Source organism: Phyllostomus discolor, chromosome 6, assembly GCF_004126475.2.
Source record: "Phyllostomus discolor isolate MPI-MPIP mPhyDis1 chromosome 6, mPhyDis1.pri.v3, whole genome shotgun sequence".
NCBI classification, from domain to species: domain Eukaryota; kingdom Metazoa; phylum Chordata; class Mammalia; order Chiroptera; family Phyllostomidae; genus Phyllostomus; species Phyllostomus discolor.
Window position 1 is genome coordinate 27,178,919 of NC_040908.2, and position 26,734 is coordinate 27,205,652.

General features: G+C 39.7%; 1 protein-coding gene and 1 pseudogene across 2 annotated transcripts in view; both read left to right on the plus strand.

The window, feature by feature from the left end:
• The window catches only part of CAMKMT (calmodulin-lysine N-methyltransferase), a 342,165-nt gene that overhangs the window by 158,050 nt on the left and 157,381 nt on the right, over positions 1 to 26,734 (plus strand). The window lies entirely within an intron of this gene.
• On the plus strand, positions 25,936 to 26,458 carry LOC114500458 (annotated as a pseudogene).

Here is a 26,734-nt window from a genome sequence, read left to right on the forward strand (position 1 = left end):
CATATCAATAACAAGCGTGATGCTTTGAAAACAAAAAAGTCTACCACTATGTGACTTTGAGATGACTTAAAAATATTTAATTAAATTGGTGACAATTGTGTTAGTCTACTAATGGCCTTATAGCATTTGAAAGAATTTTTAGATATTCATTTTAGCTCTTAAAGCACTTCTAAAAGCATTGTTTAACCAAAAAGATTAGCTACATTGTTGGCATTTTACCTAGAAAATCACAGATGATGTGTTTGATGTGAATGATTCTAACAGCACTGTACTTTGTCAATGTTCAGTCGATGCATTTTCTCCAGCTGAATACTTTTAAGGTCCTTAAAGGGGCAAAGCACATGCAATACCACGATTACTAAAACATATTTCACTTGACAAATGCTTTGATAGTTTTGAGGGCCATGGGGGGTATGCCTCCCCAATGCTCTTGTCTTATATATCAGAAAAAAGGAAAGGGGAGGGTATCTGATGTATTTTAAGAAATTACTTCAATCCCGATTTTTTAAAAATCATTAAAAAATTTTAATGTATAGAAAGTATTAAAAATGTCTACTATTTGTTAACTTTTGACAATATCATAATATTTCCAGGCCTAGGTTCTCTTTAAAAATTATTATTAACAAAGATACTATTTTTAATATCAATAGTTCAGTAATGTGGTGGCCTCCGAGGAAACAGGAGACGATGACCAGGACCTTTCATTTCCTACTGCACGTGGGAACCCCTGGGAGCCCGACACATGTGCAAGAATGAAGAACAGGGACTGGCGTTCTAAATACGTGCCGTGGAGAAATCTCATTTTCTGTCATAAGATAAACTGAGGGTAGATTCTTCCCTCTCTACGTTATACTGTTAGGTGATTAATAAACCTATTCTTCTAAAAAGTATTCCAAGGAATTTTATAGTCTTTGTTCTATTTTTTTTAAGGTTAAGAATTTAGTCCAATTTTTAACATGTCTCCTTTTAAATAATGGGCCCACTACAACAGGGTTACATGGAGTTCAAATCCTAGAAATATACTGCTCAACTAACACGGTGTTTTATATAGTTTTACTTTTAAAAGCAGCCCTGTTTAATATACCATGGTATAATTTGAGACTGTACAACCCTGTTATGAAGGATTTCTTTGTAAAATCCTAAAATCCAGCTCTTTTAAGGTTCTTTAAACATTCTGGCTAATAGCCCACGACTGCTGTGCTCAGGTGGATATAAGGAATTCCATTTAAATGAGAAAGACACCTGACATATTCATAATTTTTTCAGAGGTCACAGCATTGTTAGTCATGGAAGTCAATGGTTTGGCTCTGGTCACATGTCCCTTTCCCATTGGGCCACCTGTTTCACGGTCATTGTTTGTAAACATCAGGCGTATCGATTTTATGTAAAATAAATAGTGATCCTGCAGATCTCTTCGGTGCATACTGGCATCGATTTTACTTGCAGTTTGTCTGTGTCATAGCAGTTTTGATAAGCCTTTGAATCTTATGTCATACTTGTATTATTTTAGTTACATACAATTTTCCTTTAAGAAAAGTGTGCGAAATGTTGTGGAGCACATTTAAAAAGAACATAATTTCTGCATTTTTTTGGTTTCATCATAGTGTTACAATGGGAGGCCATCATTGATGGCCTGAGATTCTCAGGCATCTTCTACAGGAGTTTAAACATTAGAGAAAAAGCAGGGAAGGATGTTTTTAGAGATTATTCGACTAACTTAAGTGTTATGTCGTAGTAATTGGGAATGAAGACTTTTGATTCTATTCCTTGAAGTCCTATGTATAGCATATTTTTATGTACATGCATTTTCTGAATGTGGCTTCTCAGTGATTGTGTCATTTTCATCAATATTTTAATCAATTCGTCATTAAAAATGGTGCAGTGTAGCAAGAGGCTAGTCATTTGCTTTTGAAGTGTCAATATGTTGGAACAATAAGATGTTTTGTTGATCAAAGTTATATACAAATGTCTACAAAACCACAGTTATTAATATTACTGCATATAGATTGTTTTGACAAATACTTTGGTGTATGAATTCAAGAGGAAGTGAACTGAATGGTCTGTTCCTGTACGGAGAAGAGATGATGAAACAGGAAGCATGGGTTGGAAGGAATCCGGAAACGTGAACTTTGAGTGTTTTCTTGCATACTGTAGCACTTGAAATACTCCTAGACTTGTGCTACAAACATTCATTGAGTTTCTGCTGTATGTCAGGTTCTGTGTTTGGTTCATGAGACAAACATGACAATTTGTCTGCTTTTAGGGAGCTGAAACTACATTGGAGAAACCTGGTGTATGCAATCGTTGGAACACAAAAAGGGGCAAATTAATTTTTCTGTGGGAGCCAGGGAAGGCATCACTATTAAGGCAGAAAATGGAAGTATTAAAGCTGAAAAAAAACTAGGAGGACTTTGTAAATTCATGTTAAAGAATTTTACTTTTGTCCTGATTGCCTGCCATTGAAGTTTTTCTTTCCCCACTGCAGGGTGACAAGATTACATTTGTGTGTTAGAGATACAATTTCAAAATGGCAGAGTAAAGGTGATGGTTACCTCCATCTTTATTGTGAGGAGCAAAACCAATAATGTCATTCTTAATAACGGGAACAGATGCGTGGGCCGAGAACAGGAGCTTTCCTGCAGACTCGTTGCATGAAGTCTTGGGGAGCGGACAGGGTGAAGCGTGTTGCAGGAAACAAGCTTTCAGGAAGGGGGTGCAGGGGAGCTGAGGAAGAGAAACTATATCGTGGTCTGCCGTGGAGTGCTAAAACTTCATTCGACTCAGGGGCAGGAAAGGCACAGAGAATGTATTCAGTCCTAGGTCCTGTTCTGCCCCACCACGAAGCTCATGTAAATAGCTGGTCTTGGAAAACTTCACCTTGCTCAAAGAGGAGTCTTTTTTCTTCTCTAAAAAATGGAGCCAGGAGGATCAATATAGAAAGATCACAAGGAATATGAAAGAAATAGACAGAAAAAAGTGGCAAATAAATACTAGAAAAGAATTAGATTGGAACGGAGGCAATAACAATATTTGGTCGTGAATTTAAAATGGATAGATAGATAGATAGATAGGAAGAGAAGGACAGAGGGAGGATCGAGGGTAAGAGAGAGGCAGGCAGGCAGGAAGGAAGGAAGGAGAAAAGGAAGGAAGGAAGGAAAGAAGGGAGGAAGGAAGGAAAGAAGGAAGGGAGGGAGGGAGGGAGGGAACCTTAATGAAGTAGTTGCTTCTATAAAATAAGGATTAGAAAAAAAGATATGGTGATTCAATTGAAGTAAATGAAACATGAGTTGGAAAAGCTCAGAAAAGAAGATGAAGAAATAAATAAAAACTATTAAAAATGAAAGCCATATTTGCAGTTTTTTTCTATAGAGCGACTATATCATTTATCATCTGAACTTGAACACTTTGGAGTCCCATTAGTAACATGCCAGAGCCACAGGCATAAATTGGCATGTCCTGGGCAAAGCAGGAGCTGTGGTCACTCGCTATTTTGCCATCTTAGAATTCCTATGAATATTTTCTTGCCTTACTGATAGCTTGTTTTCAGAAGGACTCTATATGGATGATTACATCTCTGTAGGCCATTTAGTCTCTTGGGTTCTCGTTTGCATTCTTTCAAAAAATGCTTTTGTTTTATACTAAGATGACCAATATTTTAAATATATTCTGATGACTTTCCTTTCCCTGGTAATAGATTGGTTTTGCCTTCAAAGTTACGTTCTAACTGAATCTGAGTTCCTCAGTGGAAAATGATCACTGTCTATGATACTCTCCCCAGGAAAGTACTGTGCAGGCTCCGTGTTTACTCTCTCTGTCTCAAAACTTCATAGTTTCCCACTTATAGAAAAGTTTCATACCCTTTGCTTGAACTCCTATACTCTTTACTTGGATATACTTATTATTTACATTTTTCTCCATTTACTTTAACATTCTCTTCTCCATATATAATATATATATTATATGCACATGTATATAATATACATATACATACATTGATATATGTATACGCATGTATCAATATACATATACATTAACATTAATATATAATATCAACACACATATTATATATGCACATATACATATATAATTAATCCATGCATATAACCCATACACACTATCTATGTATATAAAATATACATATATAACATATAATATAATATATAAATAAATATAAAATATATAAATAGCCCTCTCTGTATATCTTTATCTTTTTCTATCTGTATCTATCTGTCTCTATCTATCTATCTTACAAGTTGCAGACATGGTATCTCTTTACCCTTAATACTTCATTGTGAATTTTCTAAGAACAAGAATATTCTCTTATACAATCACAGCACAGTTAAAGTCAATGAATTAACATTGACACAAACTATCATCTAACTCACAACAGGTATTCATATTTTACCCTGTCAGTGATATTCTTTATTGCTAGTTTTTCTGCACCAGCACCCATTTCAGGATCCTGCATTTCATATACTTGTCATGTCTATTTAGCCTCCATTAATCCAGAACAGTTCCTCATTCTGTTTCATTTGACCTTGACTTATTTGAAGACTATAGGCTAGTTATTTTGTTAACTGTCCTTCAGTCTGTTTTCATCTTCTGTTTCCTCATGGTCAAACTTAGGTTATACCTTTTTGGCAGGCATATCACAGAATGATGATGTCTTCAATGGTGTGTCGTATTAGGGGACAGCATCCTATTGGTTTGTCCCAGTACTGGTGATGTTGACACCATTCACCTGGTGATGATAAAGGTGATAATAGGTTTTCCACTGTGCAGTTGATATGTTTTCTTTTGTAATTAATAAACAATTGTGGAGAGATACTTTGAGAAATAGACCATTCCTCATCAAACTTTCATTAGCCAATTTTAGCATACATTGATGAATCAAGTCTGAATCAATTATTATACAAATTCCTTCTACATTTGTTAGTTGACATGCTACTATAAGGAAGAGCTTCCTTTTCCCCTCTTGTATGTATGTATATATGTATGTATGTATGTTTATATATATTTATATGGATTCTTGTTTTATTCAGTAGATTAAAATCTTTTGCTTTTATTATTTATTCTGGTACTCAGACTGTCTGACATTTGGTCAGTAGGAGCCCCTTCAAGCTGACCACCTTGTCCTTTTGACATAGACCTGTCCCTTTGTATACGCTTTTTAACTTTTTGATACAACAAGGTATCCCAGGCTCATTTTATACTTTCCCTGTCCCAGTCATTGAACCAACCAACCCTTCAAGGTACCCTAATTCTGCTTAGTAAAAATTGTGCTTAAAAGTTACTTGGGTTAGTCCCGCACCACCCCCCCCCCCCCCCACCACCCCCAAGCTCCTCCAACACTGCCACCTCCAGTGTCAGGGGACTCTAAACCACACGACCAGCCATATGCTAGGGGAGGGAAGTTTCTCCTGGGGGCTAGGTCCTTGTCTTCCCAGTTTTGCCTGTTGCTAGGCACCCAGGACTTTCCACTCTGGGGGCCTTCTATGCCTGGCCCATTGCTCTTCGCCTTTGCTCATGTCTGTCTAACTGCCTACCACACCTTCATCTTCCATTTGTCATCCTTATTAGCTTTGAAAGCCACACTTTCTTTCTTACTATAATATGGAACATGTTTATATACCATACACTTTCTTTGATGCAAGTTATCTCTTATTAGTTGGTAAATAGAAGAATGAAGTAGGAATAATGTGGATATTGTGTTGATTTATATGTGATTCTCCCACATTTTACATTAATATTTTGAAGTCATCATGGCAAGCTTTCTCCCAAGAGAAAACCTGAACCTGTTTGAAGACCTCAAGGAAAAGCTGAAAATCTACAGAAGTACTTTCCTTTAGGGTTGAATAGTGGTTCATTTAGTGGCTTTAAGAACCTCTGTTCTTCCTACTATGATAAACCATATGTTGTAGCTGCAAGTGCAGATGAAGAGGCTGCAAAGATATTCCCTTGGTATTAAAACAATGCTGAAGTGAAGAACATTGTACTCTGGATTATTCGTACTTTGAATTTTAATGAAAATGGTCTCTTTAGAATCAAATGCCTTCCAGGACTTATATGTCTACAAGGAGAAAGCAGGTTTAAGGCTGCTAAGAATTGACTAAGCATCAGCAGAATGAGCTATGACAGTATTTTAATCAGATTGTTACTATTTTCAGTTATGCTCTGGTCAAAAAGTGTTAAGTGCTCTGACCCAATCCTATTTTTCTTATAAGCCCTGATTTCTTTTTAGTGCATAATTTTGCAGAATCCACATAATTTCAGGCAAGTCTACATAATTGTTTTTATAAGAAAGCAAATTCTACTATGTACCAAATATTTACACAACATAGTTTTTCTAATGCAGTGATTATGTACTTTATTTCTATTAAAATTGTATCCTCACTTATGAGAATTCAGAATACTATTTTCCTCTAGAGTCTGACCCAATTAACTTTATTTGTTGACTAATATATTTTAAAATGAAAATCAATGTAGATGAATATTCTGATTGAGTTAGCACTTATTTTAATTTCTATTCAGAGGTTTGGTCAAACCAAAGCCGAGAGGCCAAGACAGGTTAAATGAAGTTTACGAGATCCCCTAAGTGTGCTAGACAGCATCTGCTAGACTACTGTCGGGGCTAATAATTTGAAATCGGCATGTTTTTGGAAAGGTTTAATATTTTAAATTTAGCTTCCCCCAAAAGAAGGGTATGAGAAAATAATTGCAAATTAATATTCTTTAAAAATCCAATGTTTATCCTTAAAATCATCAGTGAAATTCTCTTCATATTTAAAAGGTGGTTTTTATAATTACCTGGACTAATTGCTAAGTTTGGGAAACTTAGCAATTAATGTCAAGCGTTATTTATTCTATTGCTGGTTCAGAAATGCCTGTTTGTACAAATCAAGAGGGATTTTCAGCAGCTTGAGCCTTCTTTTCCTTTTTCTTTTTAAGATGGCAGAGTCAACAGTTCAAGGATAAAAATTCTAAATTGATTGAGTTACAAATGAATACAGTGTTAATTAAGCTAGGCCATTGTCTTTAAAGAGGAGTCAGTACATTGGAAGTCAGATTTCTCTTGCTGTTTAGTCAAACTGCCTCAGGCTGCAACTGCTTCCTTATTAGGTTACCGGCGATAGGAGATGTCATTGTTTGCTGCTGTAGCTAGGCTTTCTGTTAAAAATCACAGCGTGAGGCTTAAACTGCTGCAACCATTATCCAGTGCTAACGTGTCACTAAAGGTCTGCTAATAGAACAAGAGGAAAAATATCAATCTTTAATTTTAGAACAGCTCAGTAACCTGTAGCACCTGTTCATTTTCTCCCATCAACCCGTTTAAAACAAGACGAGAGTGATCCTTTGATGGGCAAGCGATGGGATCCTAACACCGTTTGTTTCTCCTTCTCTTCTTACCAGAGGAAAATTTAGAATTTAAGTGAGACTTTAGGGAAAAAAACTCTAAGTAAATTTATGTTTAAAAATGTCTTAAAAGGGTAGGCTAATCTGATGCTATCCAATGATGACTAGATTATTATAAATAATTTTTAAAGGATTGTTTTGTGTAATTTTCTGAAATGCATTTTGTAGATGGAAGCTAATTGCTAAGGATGCGTATTGCAGTGGTTAAGAGAGCAAGTTTTGTAAAGAAAGCAGAAACTCTTCCAGGCAGGCTGTCAGTAACAGCCAGTGTACACTTACCTATTTAAATATAATAAACAGCATTAGAACTGAGCAGCCGCTAGCTTTCTCTGAGGTGGAGCTGCAGACGCGTCCCGGTATGGGGCAAAACTGAAGAAGGCGCTGAGGCCTGCCCTTCTGAGAGGTGAAAATGGAAGACGGCTCCCGGAAACCGCCGGGAGCAGCGTGGGTTCCAAAACTTCCCGCGATGCTGGAGCCAGTTCCACTCACTTAGCAAAGAAATATATAACAACAAAAGCAACACAGAATTTAGTAGACCTTTACAGTCTCAAAGGATACCCATCTCTTTAGTTAAATTAACAAATAAATGACCATTCTGGGCCGGTTATTCACTGGGTGTTGAGACCATCAAGATGGGTAATAATACATGTGCCCTGCTCTCCAGCATGGAACTTGCGATTTGTTATTGATCCTCTCTGTAAAACCCTTTTTGCAGAGGCAGTCGGTACACGCTTGCTTTTTGTTTGGTTTGGGTCTGGGTTTCTTGCGAATGGGGAAATTGAGGTTCAGGTTGACCGTGCCTTGTCTAAGGGCACAAGATAAATGGCAGCACAAGGCCTAGAAGAACCCAGTATTCTGACCTCTAGTCCAGGGCTTTCTGTTTGTTTGTTTGTTTGTTTTTAACTATAGTAAGATGAAAGTACAATTTTAATGGACACTGTGGAATAACAGTATGGGAGCATTTGACTAAAAATTTAATTCTAATGGCGGAAATCCAGAAGTCAGATATACAAGGTATGGGAAAAGTAGGTTTATAATTGTTCATATGGAAAATAATACAATAATTTATAAATAATGATAGAAGAACGAACTCTGTGTTTTGTGTACTCACAACTGTAAACCTGCTTTTGCCCCACCCTGTATTTTAAGTATCTTCAAAAGGAAATGTCAGTAAAATAACAAATTGCACCTTTTACAGAGAGTTATCTTGTGTTTGTAACATTCATCGCCATCTGATCCCAGTCTTTCGGACCTGCCTGTCAGAAATACCGCAAACCACTGAGGCGCACACGCCCCCCGCCCCCTACGTATACCTTTGACCAATTTCACATCTGAGATGTGACATTTAGCGCTAAAATCTCCTTAGCCCGAAGCCGCTGTTGTCCTTGTCTTGAGCATTCCAACTTTTAGCATTTTCTTCTGTGGCCACTCGTGTGTTGCATCCGTCCGGAGGTTTACATCAGAGCAGGCTCAGCCTCATTCTGCCACGACCATTTCCATCATCACAAGTACTTGATCTGTTTCACTTTTTATGGAATCGATAAATCTCATCCCTAAAGAGTCCAGCAGGCCTTTGATTCCTGACCTGACATTTGCTAATGCTATTCCTGATGACCTGCCACTCCGGATCTGCGGCACTGCACTCTGTGTTTGACAACACTCATAATATGAATCAATATTCAGCATTCAGTAAGTGAGCTGGGGAGTCATTTCACTGCTGCAAAAGGCAGCCTTGCCCCTGGGCAGCTGTCAGAAATGGGTAGTTATTAATAGCCCTCTCTTTTCACTTAGCATAGTCAGTAGGGGTCAGGCAGGAAATGATTTAATCAGTTTATGATATCTGTGACAGAGAGCACTTAAAATGTAATCACAAAATTTAGGTAGAAGTGTCCCTGGGCTGTTGTAATGTTTTTCTCACTTAATTTTCCCTAATGCTGATGCAGTGCAGTGCACACTGAGAAACTGAATGTCCAGTGAAATGATGCATGATTTGATGTTGATTTCATTTCTCCCTCTGTAAACTTGCCTTTTTAGTGGGATTGTTCACTTTAAAATATAGACTGTAAATCCCTAAGGGTAAATAAGGGTGACTCTCTTGGGTTGGCTTGCCTGGGTCTGTAAAATGTATCTGGTGTCGAGGGGTCTTGTGGGTGGAGAAAAGAGAACCTGATTGGGCAGAAGAGGGTCAAGCTCCTAGGTCTCTTTCTGATTCCCACAAGAAAATGCGAATGCACTGGCTACCAGGGAACATGCTCCAGGTACACAAACCTCCACCCTGGTACTGTCATCGTAATTGGGCCCTTAGCAGCACTGGAAATTAGCGCGACAGTGGCATCGAAGCTGTTCTAGGCCGATGGTTGGGGAGGACAGTCCCTTAGCAAGGACTGGTCAAGTTCAGAAGTCAGGGTTCAGGTAAGAAGAGTGGGTTAGGAGATGGTAGGTGAAAGAGTAACCCAAAACTTAATAGGCAGTGAATGAAATCATTCCAACTTAATGGCCCTGACTCTGTTGGATATCACAGAAGGAATGCCAGACACACTCGTGCTGCTCCCAGTCCCAGTCTGGAGTTCTCTGTGAATCCAGAGCCTTGAAAGCTCTGCCACTGCCCCAGACCATTTCTCTCTAAGTGCTTTGGTTTGCACTATTCTTTGCTTATTTTTATGAAGTAGGAAGCTATGGTCTCACATGAAACCATGTGTCTAATAACAGGTGTCTCCTGTGGTGGGCATGATTCTAAAAGGGCCCTTATGCCCCCCGGCCCTTGGTGTGCTCGCGCCTCCTCCCAGATACTTGGTTAAACACTAACGTAGGTATTGCTGCGGAAGGATTTTGCAGGCATAATTAAGGCCCAAATCAGTTTACCTTTAAGGCAGGGAGAATATCTGAGTGGACCTGACCTCATCACATGAGCCCTTTAAAACTGGGTCTAGATGTCAGAGACAGGAAGTCGAAGATTGGAAGCATGAGAAGGATTTGCTTACTTGAAGATGGAAGGAGTCATATGTCAAAGAATGTGGGTGACACCCTGCAAGGAACAGGGGGGCTGCCATCCTACAACAGCAAGGAGTTGAATTCTACCAACAATAAGAATGAGCTTGCAAGTGGATTTTCCCCCATTGCCTCCAGATGAGAAAGTCTGTTCAACACCTCCATTTCAGGCTGCGATGCCCTGAACAGAGAACCCATCCACACGATGCTGGGCTTCTGACCTACAGAACCATGAACTAATCAGTGGGTGCTATTTTAAGCTGCTAAATGTATTATGCAGGAATAGGAAGCGAATACATCTTTTTTTGGCTCTTGCTTATTCCACGTTAGTTGCCTCCTAGGTCAGAAGAAAACATGACCTTCTTTTTCTATTTTTATATCCTATATCCATTTTGAGGTCATCCATTAAGTTCTTTCCATTGGAGAAAAATATTCTCAGTTCATTTGCAAAGAGATGATTTGTGATCTTCTGAAGCTAGTGAATGACTAACTCTTGACTAAGTCTTTCTCAATTCCCCAGCTCTGTCCACTTCTCTGGATTCTCTCTGGTGACTCATCACTCAGGCACCCCCTCCCCCGACCCCAGCCAGGGAATTAATTCTCTGCCAGAGTGCCCTGATTGTAGTTATATAATCCCCAAACACTGAAAATGTACATTGAGTGGCAAACATAATTCGCCCCAAGGGAAGAGGAGAATTCTTCTCTCACAGCAGGAAGATTCAGGTTTTTTCCCTGTCAGGTCACCTGCCCCAACCTCTTGAGCCACTCATGTATTTTGAATACATTTCTTGGCAGAGGATTATTATCCTTTTATTTATTGGCTTAACTTAACGACCCCAAAGCCTCAAACTCCAATTAGCCTATTCCTATGTGATATCCACCAACCCCACCTGGTCCTGGGCTTTCATCTTAGAAGGAATAATGGGTCTTCCTGAAACTCGACCATGCATTTTTGCCCCAGACCCAGCTCTGTCACGTTAAAAGTCACAGCGTTATATGGAGAGCATCCTTATCCTTCTCTTGCTTGGTCTGTAGTTCTTATTAACTCTAGAGCCTAAGATTTTTAAAATATGAGAGATTCACTCTCATCTGTCTGAACTGGAACTAAAATTAAAAGGTGGACAGAGAATGGGGAAGTGAGATGTGGGGGACAGGAATGTGTGGGAAATCATATGTCAGAAATTCCTTGCTAAGGAGACAATGTCAGTGTAAAGAGCAAATATATATGCATGTGGTCTGTCCGGAAAATGTCCAGCCATTGTTAATATAATGAGAACGGTTTGCATGACATTGATGTAACCTGGCAGCCAAGGAGAGTGGACTTAAATGTGAACAATGTGTGAACCAGTGTGAACAATGATGATTTCACTGTACTAGTCAATGGGGACAGTAGATGCCATTGAGTGAGCATGTGTACTGTGTGGTCATTGCATTCAAAATGCCTGAGTGAGTAAAGCAATGAATCTGCATCAAATTTTGCATAAGCTTGAATAGTCCTCCACAGAAACTATTCGGATGACTCAGAAGGCCACAGCTATGGGCAACTGGTGATTGGCAGCTCCATCACAACAATGTACCTGCTCATGCATCACATCTCATGCAGTTTTTTGGTTAAACATCAAATCACCCAGATGACCCAGCCCACCTACAGCCCAGATTTAGTGCCCTGTAACTTCTGGCTTTTCCCCCAAATTAAAATCACCTTTAAAAGGGAAGAGATTTCAGACTGTCGATGAGATTCAGGAAAATACGATGTGGCAGCTGATGGCAATTGTAAGAATTCTGTGAGGTCCCAAGGTGCCTACTTTGGAGGGGACTGAGGTATCATTGTCCTATGTACAGTGTTTCTTATATTATATATCTTCTTCAATAAATGTCTCTTATCATTCATATTATATGGCTGGATACCTTCTTGACAGGCCTCCTATATCCACGCTATAAGTTAGAAACCCTTATTGTACTTTGCTCTGAGTAAATTTATCTGGTTCTAGTATGAGTGCCTACATACCATGAAGGAAAGTTCTTCATATGTACACAAAGGTAGATCATTTACATCCTCAGTTTCTCTTACATAAAGCAGGAATGATATGTGGTTCCCAGGCACTGTTAGGAAGATCCAGTGAAGAAACTCGGAAAAGCACTTAGCACAGCGCCTCACCGTGATGTCGCAAAGCTTACTGTGCTGATACCATCTCTATTCTTCCACACAAATTCATCTGTAGTTGCATAACATTTCAACAAATCTTTTCCATTGCTGCCATTTAAAAAGCATTCTTTAGTTTAGAGCCCAGTCAGGATGTTTTGAAGAAAGCATGGCCTCGATGCTAATGCACTGGCTGTGTTCCAGCATCTTTTTGTTGGAAACTCTCTCTTGCAGCTGAATGTTAAATGCAGATCACAGGTGACCCTGATACAACTACTCAAGAAGACAAGCCTGACATCTTCCTTTCTTATGCATAAAACTCCAGGGAGCTTCAAGGTCCGTCAGTAATGGCCAGAGGAATACAAAGGGCAGCAAGTACAATTCCCTTCAGAACTTCCAACCCTGCCAACATTATGCCTAAGCCACCTGCTTAGAGTCACCTGGATGATGGGATTTTAAGGTCCTTGTGCTCAGGTTTCTGGAGTCAATTTATAAATTCAATTACTGTGACATGTCAGGCATGCCCACCCACTGCATGACGCTGTGTGAAGCCCTGCATCCAGTTCTTTGTCAGGACATTCTAAGAGAAGAAAGATCTTGCAGATGTGGGTTTCTGCCCCCCACCAAATCTAATAGCACTGTATAACCCTGTGATTAGATTACCATGCGCATTCAGCCTAAACCCTGGAACACTGCCTGGAATAGATGGAATAGAGAAAGGGATAACCTTTAACAAAACAAAACACTGAAGACACTGCCTTAAAAAAATTGGCTTTGGGGTCTTGACATTGTCGTAGATTGTGTACAGAAATTTAAGTAGATGGACATTCACCGACGGGTAGTTTAAAACTTTAGCCCCAGGCCCCATTCTCAGCAGGCCCTGTGAAGATGTACAGGGAACACTCATATGTTCCCAGTGATTTTGTCTATAATCATTACTCCTTCAGAATTTCTTAATAACATTCAGAGAAGAAAATTTTTTAAAAACCTCATTTTATTTCTGGCTTTCTCATTGGCAAGCCATGCAAACTGAGCTAAATCACTTATCTAGGGCTTGACACTCTCCTCCTAGAAATGTAAGATCTTATGTGGTGAGCTTACAGTTGTTAACAGCTCTAAAATTCTGAAATTTTATACATTTGGGGTCCTTCCACACAAATTCTATAGCAGTGCTCAGAATCTGGTGTGAAGTCTGGACATATTTTCCATTTATTGAATACTTCTTATGTTTCAGGGACCATGCTAAGCAATTACATACATCCTTTTATTTAATTCTCACAACTGTCTTGTTAATATTATTCCCATTTTACAAATGAGGAAACAGGCACAGAGAAGCTAAGTAATTTGTCCAAAGTTGTAGACATGAAAACCAGTCTGTTTGATCACAAAGCCTGCCTCTTAACCCCTGGGTTAAGCCTTAGGGACAAAATAACTTTATATAGTTTAGGCAGGACATTTGCCCCCTGTGATAGCCACTAGAAAAATATGCAAAAATTTTAGAAGAAATAGTTCCACTTATAGGTGAGACTCTATGGTATATGTCTTTCACTGCCTGGTTTATTTCACTTAGCATAATGCTCTCCAGATCCATCCAAACTGTTGCAAAGGGTAGGAGCTCCCTCTTTCTTTCTGCTGCATAGTATGAAACTTAATCAATAAAACAGACAAGCAAGCAAAATATAGCCAGAGACATTGAAATTAAGAACAAACTGACAGTAACCTTAGGGGAGGTGGGAGGGCATAATGGGGGAAAAGGGGGAAGTGTTGTCAAGGAACACGTATAAAGGACACAAGGACAAAGCCAAAGGGGGTAGGATCAAGAGTGAGAGGTGGGGATGGCTGGGGTGGTGGGGGAATGGTGGGGCGAAGATGGAGACAACTGTGCTTGAACAGCAATAAAAATTTTTAGAAAAATGTTTTAGAAGAAAGGAACAGGAGAATTGAAAAGAAAGTAAGAGGTTTTCCTTTTTAGTCTACATTTTCCTCACCTAGTATAAGGAATATTAATGTATTGTCAATGTGGGTAATATTAGTATTAATTTTGGGCTGAAATTGTTGTCATACCTGCCATAAATCTTTAGGTTTATTTGCATGTATATGGTCAAGGGTGGTTTTTCCAGTCTTCATTATTCCTCAGGATAGTACTGAGTGTGGACTGCTTGATGCCTTACGTCCATTTCTGTGCATGCAGCATGTAGGATGACCATGTAATTGATCATACAAGTGGAACCCTTTTGAGAGTGCAAGGGCATCTATTAATAATTGTGCTAGAACAGTGGTGTGAACCAGAGCTGTCCTGGGTACACCAGGCAACAGAGTCAGTCCCCAAGGGTGTGTGAGAGTGGGTTTGTGGTTCTTGTTCTGGTTGATATCTGAGGCTTTCAGATATTTAGCCTAAAATACAAAATTCTCTTTTGGACCCATGAAAATGTAGTAAATCTTCATGGCAGACACTTGTTGGGCAATGTCCACATGCCAAATTCTCCTTGACATGTAGTATGCGTGAAGTAAAATCATGTTTATTTAGCTAAAGAGTTCAAAGTCAGACTGATCCCTTGTCACAGAAATTGAGCACTAGACGTGTGCTATGATGTGAAGTTTCACAGCACATCAGTGTATTTTGTTGAAAATCTATAACATCTTCAGCAAGTAGCAGACACTATTCAAGCACCTGTAATTGACCAGTACAATACTTCACTATTGGTACTCTGGACCGTTGACCCAGAAGGTATGTGTAAATAGCGCATGAACCTTCTTCATTTTATGCTGTGTTCTCTCACATAAGTGCTGCGATTCTGGTGTAACTATACATAAGTTCTGCTGAGAAAAGACAAGTTGATTTTTAACCTCTGTTATATATCATTGTATCCATTAAAAGGACATGGCATCCTTTTGTTCAGGGGCGAGACACAATTTTTTAAGTTACAGGTGCACTCTGAGAATGGTATTTCTCCTCTGTGGCCTACCAGAGTTGGATGGTAAGATATTCAACAGTTGTATCCTTTTTCTCCCTGTTCTAACCAATGACACAACTATTCTCACAGCTGAGTAGAGTTTCTAATTATAATTTCACACTAAAATAAAATAATAACCAATTGAAGATATTTTAATGAGTTTAAAGTTTAAGACCTCCTCTTACGAAGTAGCTTTCATCTAATAGCATATTGGTTACTTCTATTGTTTGGTTGGGTATTCAGGTTCTGTAAGACACAGAATTTTAAAAACAGGTTCTAGGCACTAATATGAAGGGATTTACAAATAAGGAAGTATGGAGAATCTTTAGAAATTAACACTTTAATTTTTAAAAATTTTCGCTTATCCCTCATGACGTTTGTTTTGCATCCTCATGCATTCATTGAACAAATATCTAGTGTCTGTGTACAAGCAGTAGTTACTGGGATAGCCATGAGACATTCAAAGATGACTAAAATATAGTTTCTGCCTTCAAGTAGCTGACTTTGGGGGAGGAGATGGCCAAGAGAGTAGCTAAGCATTACGATAGCGGGCTGCACTGGCTGTTGTAGGGCACAGAAATCTTCCTGGCAGTAGAGTAAATGGAAGCTGGGCCCAGATTACCATTAGGTGTGAACCCTGATTTTGCCACTTTTGGCTGTATAGCCTTGAACCAAGTTACTTGACCTTTTTGTGCTTCATTCTTTTCATTCGTAAAACAAGGGTAAATAGTGAGTTAATATTTATAAAGCCCTTAGTACAATGCCTGCCAAATAGTAAGTGCAGCATTGCAGTGTGTGAAATAAGTAAAACAGAGCAGATGAGTAGGAATTAACCGGCTGAAATGAGCTTTGTTTGCGGTGGGAGTCAGGGAGATATAATAGTCCAGCAGAGGGGATTGCATGTATAAAAGGAGTCGGCAACAATCGTCTTGGAACTGCCAAAAAGAGCGGAAAGGGGGCAGCAATGAGAGAAGGAACTAGAGAGGCAGGCAGGAACCATATTATACAGTATAAAAGCTCTGCAATTATTTGCATTTTCAGGTTCATGTTTTTACAATATTTACATGGAAGATAGATTGGGCAGGGGGTTAGTCCGGAGACAGGGAGACTGGTCAGAGGCTATCGACGTAGGTCTGATAGAAAATCACTGAGGCCTTTCACTAAGAGTATTGGTAGTGGGGGTGGGGAGAAAGAGAATTGATTAAAGAGCTGTTAGGATTTGGTGACTGTTTGAATGTGTGGGATAGGGATGAGGGGGAAGTCAGATGTGCCTCCTAGGTTTCTGGCTCAATAGACAGGTAATGCGGAAGCAGAGACTACAGGAGATAAGGACGAATTAAGGGAGAGGTAGATCAGGAGGGTGGGCTTCCTTTCAGGTATTTGGAGTGTGGCATCTGTAGGACAGTTAGAAGAACTGCCCCAGTAGGCCTTTGCCTGTTCAGAAGGTCTAGAGGTCAGGAGAGAGGTCTCGGCTGGAGAAATAGATTTGGGAGCCCTATTTAAATGCATGTGAGTTGAACTCCTGAGAGTGTGTGAGATTACATTAAGAAGAGGAATACAGAAAGAACAGAATAGAGCTTAGGATAGATTCCTGGTGATCACTAATTTGAAGGGTGGACAGTAGCATAAAAACATAGGAAATAGACTGAAAAGGAATGCCCAGAAAGGAGGAAAACTGGGAGAAGGTGTTGTCATAGAAACCAACACAGGAGAAACTTTCAAGAGAGAGAGAGAGTGGTCAACCATGTCAAATCCTGCAGAGATGTTGGGTAGGATGAGGACAGAAAAGTGTCCATTGAATTTAGCAACAAAGAGGTCATTATTGATTCTGGCCAGAGAGGCTTCCAGGGGGTAATAAGGAGTGGCAGCCAGATTGCAGTGGGTTGGAGAGTGAATGGGAGGAGAGGAAGTCAGGCTTGTCTGTAAAGGCAAATCAAGACGTGGGGCAGCGGAAAGGGGAGTGTGGGGTTATAGCTGTCTGTGTCGTAAGTGGCATCTTCATTGCAAAGTGAAAAGGCTATTAAAAAATAGATAGATGTTAGGAGGATGTAATTTTATTTCAGGGAGAAAATGTACAGAAAACATCCACCCACCCCACCCCCTCGACTGCAACAGCATCTGAAAGTTCACCTTTTTTGCTCTCACTTATGTGGTTTGCTTTGCCTCTTTTCACTGCGGAAATTTTCCTAGTTATAAGATTCATGCATAATTAATGACAATGTGGTTTGCAGGTATTATTTGTCACAGAAATGTTCAGTAGAAATGACATAATAACTGTTGTTGTGTCCTCTCTTTGGCACATAGCTCCGTTGAAGGAGGAAAGGAAGGAAGCATTTGGAAAGTTTTCTGCTTCGTTTTGGGTCTTTTTGTGGGTGAACTGTGCTTGAATGCTAGTGCACTCCCTCATTTGAGGAAATAAGACTTACACATGCAACAAATAGGAAACAATACTGACTTGTGTTTAATAAGACACTTGATTTGGGGGTACTGGGAGGGCAATCCTTTTGTATGTTTGGCAATCCTCTTTGGAAGATGGGCGATGTTAGTGGTATGGTCTGGAGGTTTGCTCCTGGTCTTGAGCTGAACTGCTGGGATACTATGAACAAGTCATTTAACTTATTTCTGCTTGCTCTCCCTCCCTCCCTCCCTCCTCCCTCCCTCTCTCCCTCCCTCCCTTCTTCCAGGTGCAGTATGGAAATAATAACAATAGTAATAATCTCTTTAGGAAAGACTGGTGGAAAATTTTTTTTAAATAATTAACAGAATGGTTGCACCATATTTCTGAGTCATTATCCATTGGCCTGTTACCAGGAGGTGACCACTTAATGTGGAGAGACTATTTTTTAGAGGTACTTTTATTGTTTTCCAGATTTTTCCATTTCATGTTGCTATTTTTAAATTATAAGTGATCAGCAAATGCCCCTTATATTTAATATATAGTAATATATTAAGGAAAATAATATGTGAAGGGATAGGAGGAAATTTAAGCATTAGATTAGCCATTGCTTTCTGTTTTATATCAATTTAGGTTCCCTTACTTCAACATATCAGTCAATTTAAAATAACTGTGAGCAGGACCCTGACTGGCATTAAAGGAAAACTTACACGATGGATATCTCCTTGAGATGGTCAGCTGCAGAATTGTCATTTTTTAAAGAGCTCTTTGGCTCTGGCGTAGCTTCCTTGGTGCTTGCTAAGTTTAAACTCTGGGATGGGCCAATTTGAATATGTGGAAGGATACAAGGAATGCTTTTATCTTACTTTGTAGCCTCAGAGGATGTTTTCTAAGACAAAAGTCCATCTTCAGTAGAGAAGGTTCAGAGAGCCTCATTAACTGTCAGTGTCTACACAGTTGATTCTTTTACGGCTCAGACTCACTGGAGCCACCCGACTTGAGAGCTGTTGGACTAGAGGCGCTACCCAGTGGTGGTGGTGTTTTAACTGGGACACAATCTACACAGAATCATGGAATAATAGCATTGGAGGAGGCTGTACCAGGCATCGACTGCATCCTCCCCCAGTGTAGGAACCCCTCCTATAAAAACCTTGTGAGCATCTCACTAAGAGGTTAAACTGTCACAGGTGTGAGGAAGTGTACCCCGTAATGAGCCAAAATGTACCTCTCTTAAAATATTCATTGTTTGTCCTGCTCTCTGGAACGCCACCCTATTTTCAGGAGAGTCCTTCAAGTATTGAAGGGCAACTCTCGTGGCTTTTCTAAGTGTTTATATTTTTAGGCTAAGAATTTCTATTTTACACAACTATTTATTTTTTTTAACATGATCTTCAGACTTTTAACCCTCTTTTCTACCAAATCTGTCATCCATTCAAGAGGTGCGTCTTGCCCAGGGTCCAGCACAGCAGACTCTTATATCTGTGCATCTGAACCTTCTATCTACTTACTGACACCTAGTCAAGGAGAGGGTGAGAGAGGACAGCACAGTGCCCGAAACCATTGATTGAATTAGGATTGCATAACTGGTTCATGGTAAAGCACTTTATGGCTATTGGAAATCACCTTTTTCATTTGATATGTTAGCAACCTGGGTCTTCTCAAATCTGTACACAGCACTTGATTTTCAGTTTGTTGTAAGATAAATAAACTTCTTTATATTTCTAACTGCCGAATGTCATTTGAATTTGAATAATATTGACTGTAAATATTTTTGTGTCAATCAAAATCAATTCAAATTTCTATTTGTCATCCAGATTATTAACTAACTTTCCTGCTCTGGCTATTGGAAGAGTAACCCAAAAGTTGTTTTTTTAAACCTTTTTCCAAGTTGGTGATACAGTTTTCAAATAGGTTACAACACCCCATTCTGGGAGTTCCTACTAAGGCATGTTGATATCCATCGACTGACATGGGTGATTGTTCTTAATCTTGCCTGTAAGGATCTTCCTGGGTCTTAGTTAAATGCCATCCTGAAATCAAGAGATACCCTGTGGCATTCTTTTAATGTTGGCCTGATTGTTTTGTCCAAAGGAAAAAAAAGTATATGGGATGAATTCGGCATACTTTTATTTAATAATATGTAATTTGTGGGGAGGTGTTATCATTATACTTTGGGGGTTATAATTTTACCTAATCTTTTACTTTAAAAAAAAAATCTGAGCAAAGCCTCTACTCATACCCATTCTCCTGGCATCTCCCTGTTTGTTGGGATGCCTCAAAGTTTCTAATTTTGATTCTGCGCAGTCACCCTCACACTCTTTCAGTACCCTGGAGTGTCGTTGGTCTAGGTTTGCAAATTCGAATCCACCTGAAGTGACTTCATGCTGTTTTCTTATCTTCCACCTCAGATGGGCTTTGAGTCTTTCTTTCTGAGTCCTGCCTTATCCTTCCCAGAGAGAAAATTAAATCAGAGCAAAAAAGGAATTGATATGCACTACCTTCTTCCTGCCCCCCTTTGTTATCACCAGTACACTGCCTACCCTGGGCACTGGTCCTGTAACATTCTTGTTTGTCTCCTTCTTCCAAACAACCTCATGTAACCTTTGCGTTTTCTTTCTTTCTTCTTGCAAACCTGAGAATTCTGGAATTTAGCCTAACTATAAACAGGAAGCTTGAATTCTTGAAACTCAATGTTGCTCTTCAGATCTGTTCACACAGAGGTGGTTTGCCATACCGCATGGTTTTGCCAGATGACAGCACGTGTCTGCGTGTGGGTGCGTGCACGGGAGCCTGCAGCCCATAAGTCTGTTGGGTATGTTAGATGGAGCTAAAAAGGAATGGAAGAGTAGAAGTTATCTTACCGGCTGTTGAATATTTCCTGTCAATTAAACAATTGCAGAACCCAAGGACAGTACTATGATCCACTCATACCCATTACGAGACTGGCACATCTCCACATAGCAGTAGCCAGGGCAGAGGTCACTGTACGGCCCTGGCACGAATCACAATAACTGGGGGTCCCCCTGGACATAATGAACAGTAATATAATGTTGTAGTTATTCTCCTAGCATTATGAAGCAGCAAGCCAAATTGAGATTCTAGATACATTTTGACATGTGGGTCTTACTCCTAAAGAAAAAGAGCTATTGTCGCTCTGGCTTTGATCCAGGATTCTGCAGAAATCCACACGGTGGCTTATTGTTGTATTACAAAAAGGTACTACAAGTATTTTTTATGAGAAAGAACAAATTGCTAAGTTCAATTAGTCCTTTGGGGCAGATGTGGGATTTTCTTTTCAGTCTGGCTGCTAGATCCTACGTGAGCTATTGTTCGACTCACACAGGCGCAGTCTTAAAGGCCTACGAACCGCAAGGCCACTGTGGGAGCTTCTAGTTGATGGTGGAAGGATTGAGCAGCCGTCTTCTCCACGGCAATGAAATGTGATGTTAATATCACCTTAAAAAAAAAACTCAGCCATAAAGAAGTTGTGGCAGAATCTAAACAAATTTAGGCCTTTTGACTGGCAGCCTGAGAACTCCACTTGACATTTGTGAGTAGATGCGGTTTGAGGAGTTGTGCAAGAATAATTAGTTCAAGGATGCTTTTAATTAAAAAATGTAAGATAAACAGAAAACATACATGTTAAAACAACTCAGTTGACACTGTCTCTTATGCTTATGACATGGATTAGTAAATGCGTGTTTAAAAGTTGAGCCGTGATTTGTAAATATTTCTCAGGGAGACAAGATTTGAAGTTAAACATCTAGGGGTAGCAGAAAGCAGAACCAAAGTGTCAATGTATGGCCAAAGGCAGCAGCTTGAAGGAGAAGGACAGCTACCATAGGGACCAGTATTCCAGAAGTAACTTCTGCTTATGAGCGCTGCCAGTTGACCGATAGATTACCATGGGACTTTGTAAAGAGTGTTCTCAGTATGTGAGGAATTATAATTATAAAATTTGTAACTAACATAGGTGTCAGATTTATAGTGCATAAAGAAGCTCTCTATATAAGTAATAAGACAAATAACTATAAAAACACATTTAAAAAACATGAATAGGCAATTTGCAACTGATGTTATCCAAGTGGCAAATAACATTTTAAAATGTGCTCAAACCCACAGTCATCAAGGGAATGCAAAATTAAAACTGGACAATATTACTATTTACTTACAAAAATAATCGAATATAAAAATTGACTACTGGTAGGAGTGTAGATTGTTTAAAATTTTTTGGAAACCATTTTGCAGTAAATACTGAAATTGGACACATGTGTAACCTGTCAATGATCTCAATTCCTGTGCAACAAAACAGCTGGAAATAACCTACATGCCTGAGAGTAAATTAAATACATAAATACAGTGTGCAACAGGAATAGTTACACAGCAATAAAAATGATATAACTACTAAAAAAAAGAGTATTCTCAGTATGGAATTATTGGGCTGATGTGAGGAGGAACAGAAGTTTCCCTGCAGCCCTTTTAGTAGTACCGGCTCAAGCTCGGGTATGCAAAGAACTCCGAGATTGTCCTAATTAACATTTATTCAGCCCTTCTGTCGGGTTTATGTGACGTATGCAAACAACCATCCGTCAGTGGCAGGCTAAAATGCCCTCCACGGGACCACAGAGCTGTGGGTGACCTCTACTTGGACATGAGCTTTGCTGAGCGGGAACACTCATGTTTCTGCCCTAAGCACTGCACAGACCGACAGCTAGCAATTGTAATGGAAAAATTAAGTTCATTCAAGAGAGTCTTGACACATCTTGCTTCTTTATCTCTCTCACATAAATCTTTGTTGCAAAATCCGGGGAAGTATACAATCCACACGGTTTTGAGTAACAGTGTCTGAGCAAGCGCCCTGATGGAAGTGGGGTCCCATTTGGCGGAAGCTGAGTTTAGGCCTCAGCTTGTTTCCTGGAAGGAAGGATCGCTGTTAGACAGAGGCAGACATGGGAGGGATGAGAATGGAAAGAAGATAGAAGGAGAGACTTTCCCATGTTAGGCCTCTTCATAACTATGCCTGCCGTCCTGGCACAGGCCTGGTCATATCACTTTGGGCAGAATCTGCCATTTGGGGGGCAGACCAGGTATTAACTGTTTCTTCAACAGCACAGCCCTAGAAGCTGGTTTCAAAGTCGATGGTCACTAACCTCTGTGGCCTAGAGTTAGCCACTCAGGTGTTTATTGACTGCTTACTTAGTACTGAGACAAAATGCCATTCTTGTCCTCATGGAGTACAATAAGTCCTGGAGAGGTTAATTGTTTACTTGGAACTGATAATGGTGTCGTTAGAGCTTATAATAAGGAGGTCTAACTTTGCCATGGTGGGGTCCGGGTGGTCAAGGAATGCATTCCTGAGGAAGTGATAGTTAAGCATAAATATAAAGGATACACTGGAGTTAGAGGCCAAAAAAGGTGGGGCAGAGTGTTATAGTGTTCTAGAAAGGTGGGGCAGAGTGGGAAGAGCATATGCAAAGTCTCGGAAGTAGCAAGGAACGTAGTATTGAAGAAATGAAAAGTCTAAAAAGGCCAGCCTGGCCGGAGCAGGTGAGCGAAACAGGAGAGGAAGGAGAAAGAACCAGACTTTGCAGAGCCTCGTGAGCCATGGCAGGGGTTTTGGCCTTTCCCTGAAAAGCAGTGGGAGGGCATTGAAGGTGCAGAGCTGGGGGAATGACACGCATAGCCTGGCACTTTGTACAGAACCCTCTGGTTACAGAGTGTACAAATGACTAGGGCTGGCCTGGGGTGTGGCCTCTGACAGGCCCCCGGGGAGGCCACTGCAGAAGCCTGGCACAGAAAGCTGGAACAAGGGACAGGGCAGTGGAAGAGATAGAACGAAGAGAAGTGGAAGCACTCGAGATGTATTTATCAGGCGGAGTGGTCAGGTCTGGGCTTCCATGTCATGATGGTGGTTGAAATGCCAGTCTTTCAGGCAGTCTCAGCATTTCACCTGCTCACGCTGGCCGCCTTACCTCTGTCTCTGGATTGTTTATTTAGATTAGTGCTAGACAGGGAGAGCCCCAAACCAAGTAAGTGTTCTGAGAGACTCTGCCTCATGAATAAAAATCACACTCTCCTATGATTTTTATTCATGGAACAATTGTACCTGGAGACAACTCAATAGGAAAAGTATTAATAACTGGTGATAATACCATCTCACTGCTTCAAAATAAATGTTTTTCATTTCCACAAGTTCTACGTTCAGTTACTTGCAATATTTCTGCCTCCATAGCAAAGGTCTATGAATCAAGATGCAAATATCGTAGGCTTCTTACAGCTTATTATAGGAACAGGGATTTTCTTGGAGTTATTTCACTAAATTTTCATATGTAATCAAATGGAATATATTTATGTCAAATGATTTCAGGTCATTTTACTTTTTTCCTATTTTAAAAATGAGTTTTGTTTAATAACCTTATATTCACTTTACATAATATTACTATTATTACTTTCCCTCAGTGGTTCTGTAAAATCCCTTTCAGCTCTCAGATTCCATGGTTTTTCCCACCTCTCTTATCTCTCATTCCATCTCTTCCTCTGTTTTCCGTCTCTCTTTCTTTGTGGGTGTAGCAGCTGGCATGATAGATATGGATGAGAATTTTCAAGGAGTGTAGGTATCAAGGGAAGCTTGGACCTCAGTCATTGCCAGTCCTCTTTCCTCAAGTTCCTCTGTGCATTAGCTTCAAGTGCAGGCATTACTCATTTAGTCCTCAAATAAGATGCTCTTTGTTGCAATGACATTTTTTTCCCTGGTATAAGGCAAAATGGCGTATCAGTCTGATAATGTGAATTTCATAACAGTGGGCATATTTTATTTGTGTAGGGAGTTTTTATAGTTGGTTTATACTTGTATTGGTTACCTTTTTTTAAAGTTGCCATTTGGATCAAGGAGGATTTTATGGGATATCAATTTAGAATTATTTTTTCCTCTAAATACCAAATTCATAGAGATGCTACATGGTTAATTTTTTCTTTTTTAACTGGATTAGCCCCATATCAGGTATTTCATAAAGCCAGGATAAGTGTATTTAAGGGAAAATATCCATCTTATGAGTAATATTTTCCCCAAGTAGAATGAGACCCATTTAAAGGAATACCTGAAATAAAAATAATCCTAATGATAGATCTAATGCATCAGACCCATTCAGTTTCTTTAAACCTGTTCAATAAATGCCTGATTAATAAATAATCCTGTTAAATGAATAAAACCCCAGTGTGCCAAATGGAGACATACAAAGCAATCATGATCAGACTTGTTATGGGAGAATGATAGATGAACAAATCTACTGTGCAATTAATTTATGACTGAATTATGATGAGATCCCTGTGGCAATGCTCAATCTGTTAGAACAATAGATTTATCATCTTGTTTCAAACAACTGCATTCCAGGAATTCAACGAAATATTATTATCTGAGTCTCCTTGTATCTATTTACTTAGATGGGGCTACACAGTTGCTTCTGTGCAGTCAGCACTAAGTAAATGTTTGTCTAACCACAGCAGGAGCCGCCTATGATGGGAACTACTAATGCTGACAGCTCTTCTCATCTGCTTCTGTTTCTTCAAACTTGACCAAAGTTGCCTAATTTTTTAGATAGTTTGATGCGAATAATTACACTTTTTAAAAGCTTCTGCTTCGGACCAATAAAACAGGCCACAGGCTATTTTGAAAATAATTTGTAACTGTATAATGTGGTTCCACTTAGCTTATAGAAGCACAAATTTGGGGGCATGCTTTGAGATCATCAGAGATTGACAGGATATCAGAGCCTTGCATATTTTATCTTCTAAAGACAGCCTGTAGTACTTTAGTGTTATTGTCCTTTTAGGGAGGCACTGACTGATACAAAATAAAAATAAAAAAGTATTTGGGGCTAAAGGATAGATAATGTAAAGTTTTCGAGTACTTAAATTCAGAGCATGTTGGCAAAGTTAAAAGAGACTTTAGGATCAAAACCAAAACTGTTTAGTGCAATTTTCCTTTGTGTTGGGAGAACCAGAGCTGACGTTTTAAAGTAAGTCCTTTTTGCCAATGTAAGAGGATTTAAGCTTTTGTGTCTCGGCCGCCAACATGCCATCCAGACTGAGGAAGACCCGGAAACTTCGGGGCCACGTGAGCCACGGCCACGGCCACATCGGCAAACACAGGAAGCACCCGGGAGTCCGAGGTAATGCTGGTGGCCTGCATCATCACAGGATCAACTTTGACAAATATCACCCAGGTCACTTTGGGAAAGTTGGTATGAGGCACTACCACTTAAAGAGGAATCAGAGCTTCTGCCCCACTGTCAACCTGGATAAACTATGGACCTTGGTCAGTGAGCAGACTCGGGTCAATGCTGCCAAAAACAAGACCGGAGCCTCTCCCATCATTGATGTGGTGTGATCGGCTACTACAAAGTTCTGGGGATCCTGGGAAAGCTCCCAAAGCAGCCTGTCATTGTGAAGGCCAAATTCTGCAGCAGAAGAGCTGAGGAAAAGATTAAGAGTGTTGGTGGGGCTTGTGTGCTGGTAGCTTGAAGCCACATGGATGGGAAATCATTAAATGTTCACAAGTGCTTTTGTGTTCTGGTCTGGGTATAGGTTCTCGGCACCCCTACCTGTGTGTCAGAAACCTGCAGGTTCTAGGAGTTAAAGGTGTGAGGGCCTGGGCTCCTCTGCCAACTCCCCTGAGAAAGAAAGTATGCAAGAGTTAGCACCAGCGTTTAGAGGCCTTGGTCTGTTACCTAACTTGAACTTCTCATTTATAAAGTGAAAATGATGGCTAAAAAAAAAAAAAAAAGAGGATTTAAGAGATAAATCCGAATAAAAAGGTAGATTGATAAATTAACGTAGAAAGAA